Source organism: Piliocolobus tephrosceles, chromosome 19 (genome assembly GCF_002776525.5).
Source record: "Piliocolobus tephrosceles isolate RC106 chromosome 19, ASM277652v3, whole genome shotgun sequence".
Lineage (NCBI taxonomy): Eukaryota > Metazoa > Chordata > Mammalia > Primates > Cercopithecidae > Piliocolobus > Piliocolobus tephrosceles.
This window is the reverse complement of record NC_045452.1, coordinates 13,661,238-13,666,470: the sequence shown is the minus strand read 5'-3', so window position 1 is coordinate 13,666,470 and position 5,233 is coordinate 13,661,238. Positions and strand designations below refer to the sequence as shown.

Sequence of the window (5,233 nt, the reverse complement as noted above, 5' to 3'; positions counted from 1 at the left end):
GAGATGGGGTTTTGCCATGTGGCCCTGGCTGGTCTCAAACTCCAGGGCTCAAGCAATCCGTTCGCCTTGGCCTCCCAAAGTTCTGGGATTACAGGCATGAGTCACTGCAGCGGGGTTTTTTTTTTTTTTTTTTTCTTCCCGAGACAGGGTCTAGCTCTGTTGCCCAGGCTGGAGCGCAGTGGTGCTATCATAGCTCACTGCAACCTCAATCTTCTGGGCTCAAGCGATTCTTCTGCCTCAGCCTCCCAAGGGACCGGGACTACAGGGCAAGCCACCACTCCTGGCTAAAATTATTTATCTTGTAATAAAACATATATGATAAAGTGTATTGCAACAGTTACAAAATTTTTTAAGAATAACAATGTTATGTTTAAAAATGTTTCTATATTGCCACTTCAGGAGACACACCCAGATCCCCCAAGATAGTTTCTGTCTTTAGAGACAGTGGTTGATGGGACATTCTTCCATCTCAGAGGAAGCTAATAGGATTCTCTCTTCTTAGCCCTCAAGGGAGTTTTATTCTGTCTCCTGAGAGATATCCATAATGGGACGTCTTAAAAAGGCAAATATTTTAACTTTTTAATTTGGCAACTCTCATAAAGAAACTCTGAAGGCCAGGAGCGGTGGCTCAGCACTTTGGGAGGCTGAGGCGGGCAGATCACTTGAGGTCAAGAGTTCAAGACCAGCATGGCCAACACGGTGAAACCCCGTCTCTACTAAAAAATACAAAAATTAGCTGGGCATGGTGGCATGCGCCTGTAATCCCAGCTACTCAGGAGGCTGAGGCAAGAGAATCTCTTGAACCCAGGAGGCGGAGGTTGGGAGGCAGAGGTCACAGTGAGCCGAGATCCCGCCACTGCACTCTAGCCTGGTGACAGAACGAGACTCCGTCTCAAAAAAAAAAAAAAAAAGAAGAAGAAGAAAAAGAAAAGAAAACAAAAGAAACTGAATCGTTCAGATTTTTTTTTTTTTTTTTTAAGAGACAGGGTCTTGTTTTCTTGCCCAGGCTGGAGTGCAGTGGTGGTACCAACATAGCTCAATGTAGCTTCAAACTCCTGGGCTCAAACGATCCTCCCGCTTCAGGCTCCCCAGTAGCTAGGAGCACAGGTGCATCAACATCTGAGCAATTTTTGTTTTGTTTTGAGAAAGAGTCTTGCTGTGTCACCCAGGCTGGAGTGCAGTGCCATGGTCACCGCTCACTCCAGCCTCAACCTTCCAGGCTCAAGTGATTCTCCTGCCTCAGCCTCCAGAGTAGCTGGGATTACAGACACACATCACCAGACCCAGCTGTTTGTTTCTTGTTTGTTTGTTTTTTGGCAGAGACGATGTCTCACTGTGTTGCCCAGGCTGGTCTCAAACTTCTGGGCTGAAGTGCTTCTCCCACTTTCGCCTCCCAAAGTGCTGGGATTACAGGTGTGAGACACGGCGTCTGGTCGATTTCTATTTTTTTTTTTTTTTTTAGACGGAGTCTCGTTCTGTCGCCCCGGCTGGAGTGCAGTGGCCGGATCTCAGCTCACTGCAAGCTCCGCCTCCCGGGTTTACGCCATTCTCCTGCCTCAGCCTCCTGAGTAGCTGGGACTACAGGCGCCCGCCACCTCGCCCGGCTCGTTTTTTGTATTTTTAATAGAGATGGGGTTTCACTGTTTTAGCCAGGATGGTGTCGAACTCCTGACCTCGTGATCCACCCGTCTCGGCCTCCCAAAGTGCTGGGATTACGGGCTTGAGCCACCGCGCCCGGCCCGATTTCTATTTTTTAACTCAAAGCTGTACGATTTGGAGCAAGCCGATTTCAATCTCTGTACCGCCTCAATTCTTCCCCTGGACAAACATTTCTTCCTTCCTTCAAATGTCCGTCAAGTGTCTAGTTTTGTGCCAGACACTGCTGTTGGTGCTGAGCTTTAAGTGATGAACAAAACAGACAAGGTGGAGGAAGATAAATTATAAATGAGTCAATAAAGAGATGAGACATAGAAATTTCAGCTAGTGTTAAAGCTATGAAGAAAATAAAACAAGGTTCTGTAACCAACTGGAGGCAGGGGTGCCGTTTATTTAGCGGTCACTATGATGAGAAGAAGCAGAGGAGTATCGTGACCCAAAACATTATTTCCAGTATAATAAGATCTCTCGGGCTGCCAGAGTGGAAGCAGGCAGGCCCTTAGAATTGTAGCCGTCCAAACTAGAAACACGGTGGACTGGAACAGGGTGACAGCAGTGGAGGTAGGCACTGGGTCCTGTGGCTCAGCAGGAGCAGAGCCAAAAGTTGTTCTTGCCTTTAAGAATTTGAGTCGCAGGGGCGGGGTTGAGGGAGGCTGGGGTTAGCAGAGGGCGGGAGGTCAGAAGCAGGAAGAGCCTCCCCTTGGAGTGCGCGCGCGCGGTGCGGGGGCGGGATTTGGGCGAGTCCGCATGGCTGGCTCGGGCCCCGGATGAGGAAGTGCTGGGAGACCATAGAGACGAAAAGGTGGCGGCGGCCGGAGCGCCCCCGGGCTGTGTCGGCTCCGTAGGCTCAGGTAGACTTGGCGACGACTGGGCTGCAGCTGCAGAGGCTGAGCTGGCTGGGCAAGCGCGGGCCGCGGAGCAGGTCTCAGGGTAAGAGGCCGGGGACTGGAAGGCTTCGGGCGTAGCCGCCCCGCCCCACTCCGCCCTAAAGGGACCCTCCGCCGGGTGGTGCTGGCTAAAGGGGAGTCCGGGCCCCCCGCCCTCTTGGGGCGCGGAAAGGAACCAAGGCTGCCCTGTGGGCGGCGGAACGACCCAGGGAGAGGGAGGAGACCAGGCCCCGCGTCGCTAGAGAGAAAAGCGGCTTCTCCAAGTCATGGCTCCGACGCGGGAGAGAGACTCCTCTTCAACCTCGATACGACAGGGATCCCCCAACTTAACTCCTCGCAGAGGACGACGCCCCTTATCGGAGGCGTACGGTCTTTCTTAGCGCTCATCCGTTGGTCAGCAGAGGGAGACCCACTCCCGGGGTTCGAGGGGGATTCTGAACTTATCCTGAGGAGGAGTAAGAGATAACCCCTAAATGAGACCTTTCCCCCAACTTTGGTCAGCGTCCCCCAGGTGAAGAGTGAGACTCAACTTGCCTGAAAGTGACAGAGGGGATCTTTCTTCCCAGTAAGAAAGAGACTTACCTTCCTCCTTTATTTTTCACGTGTACCCCAAGATACGGAGAGGAAGACCCTGAAAATTTACTTTATGGTATCAGAAGTCAACCTTTCTCCCTCTCCCATCGCGATGTCCACAGAGGGAGCCTCGCTTCTCTTCTTCCCTTTAAGCCTCTTGGTGTGCAGTGAGCTCCTTTCCCTTGCACAATTAAGAGCATGGCTTTTGGAGTGTGATAGTTACAAACCTGGGTCTCTCACTTAACATCTTTGTGACCTTGACTATTTGTTTAACTTATCTCAATCTCAGTCCATCTCCAATTTAGGTTCTGTTTTCTTAAAATTGTCATGCGGGCTAAGGGAGCATTTGTGTAAATACTAGTTACATAGTAAGCTTTTGGTAAGCTGTTGCTGTTACTATTGCTTAATCTGTTAAAAAAGAAAATTAATATCTTGCACAAAGAAGCATATTTTTCCGTGCGTGCCCCTCCCAACCCCCATCACAAGTGTTGGAGCATCCTTTCTCACTGGAGTAGAAGACTCCCTCCCACTTAGGGGTTAGAGAAAGAGACATTTCCAGTCCCCTTAGATCCTACTGTACAATACTCCCCCAAATTAACAAAGAGGGCATCACTGAAAATAATCAAGAAAAAAAGACTTAGCTTTTGGAAACAGGTCTGTCCTCTTAAGAGAAAGGGAGACCTGATGCCAGAAGCCAGCCCTTCCTTTGTCCACAGAAGGTATCACTTCTTCCTGACTGGTTAGAGATGTCCTCTCCCACTCCCTGACTTACTGTAGTGACAAAAAATATTCCATCTGCATGTCCTTCCCACCCCTCAAGTGGGCGATTCCAAGTTCTTCCTTTCTTTTGCTCTCCCAAGAAAATGAAGACTCTATACCTTTGAGAAGAGATCTCTTCCCTCTTGTATATCCAGAATGACACAGATTGTTTCTTTTCTCCTTTTGCTTTGTAAAAGAGATGAAAATCTTTTATACAGGAAGCCTCTGTCAGTAGAAATCAGAAGCATTTCCACGGTTTCACTCCTTATGTGGAGACAGAGGGATCCTCTTTCTGGGTGTTATTAAAGGGAGAAAATGGGAAATAGTCCTTGATGCTTTTGAGATTTTCTGCACGCTCCTCGTTGAAGCGCTTGGCCCTGTTTAGTGTATGAACTTCTCTGCCTCACTTTCAGTTTGTCTTGGGATTTTATTAAAAGACTCTTCTTTCTCTTTCTCAAGAAGAGGCCCATTCTCCAAATTCCCTCATGGAGGGAATGACTACAATGTCAGAATCTTTGGAAAAGAAAGCCCCTTTCTCAAGGTGAAAAGAGTATTGCGAGCTTCTGAGGGCCTGGTGATTATTGTGAGTATTGTTCCCCGAAGCAAGCATGGCAGTGCCTAGTGTTATTAGCAGCCCCTTTGCTTTGGAATTAAAGGTAGGGGAGACTTTCAGATTCAGGATTGTTGGGGCACACGGTTTTAGGTTCTGTTTTCTTTGTGTTTTTTTTTTTTCTTTTTTTTTTTTTTTTTTGCTTGTTGTACATTTTCGACCTCTAGAACTTTTGGGGAGTGTTTGAATGACTAAAAGTTGCCACTTTGTCAGGTTTTTAGTGTTATAAAATGTATTCTGATGAGATTGAGAGCAGCAATGTTAATCCTTCACTGGTAGGTTTGTTTTCCTGTTTTTGTTTTTTTGGTGGGATGGGAATTAACACTGCCAAATTACCTGAAAGCACGCTGAAGGAAAGCTTACCATCTTTTTTTATATGTAAAGTGTTCTTAAATTACCTCAAATGCCCTCCAGTAATTGCAGAGGGGATTAGTGAGAGCTCTATACCACCATTGTTGGTGTCTGTAGGTGTGCTTTTCTGTAACAAAGGGAAATAGAAAAGTTATTCTTTGGAGTCTTGGGATTTTTATGGGTGACAGGACCCTTTGAACTTATTTTGATGAATATGTGAAAAACAAGCCCGGGAAAGTTCACTTAACTTTCATTTAACACACTCAAGACTCAGCAGTTAGTATATGGGAGCAGGATAAGGGACCCTGGCTTCCTGCTGAAGAGACCAGCAGTTAGGCCGGCACAATGGCTCACGCTTATAATCCCAGCACTTTGGGAGGCTGAGGCGGGCAGATCA

The 5,233-nt window shown here is 47.8% G+C and overlaps 1 protein-coding gene across 5 annotated transcripts in view; it reads left to right on the top strand.

Moving 5' to 3' along the window:
• The first annotated feature begins 2,389 nt into the window (after window positions 1-2,389).
• LOC113219530 (protein PRR14L-like) overlaps window positions 2,390-5,233 on the top strand; it is a 53,757-nt gene continuing 50,913 nt past the window's right edge. For 3 of the 5 annotated variants that reach the window (XM_026447054.2, XM_026447050.2, XM_026447053.2), the window contains exon 1: window positions 2,390-2,586. The gene's annotated coding sequence lies outside the window, so the exon portion shown is untranslated. The remainder of the gene's footprint in view (window positions 2,587-5,233) is intronic. The other 2 variants (XM_026447052.2, XM_026447051.2) reach the window with 2 other exon arrangements.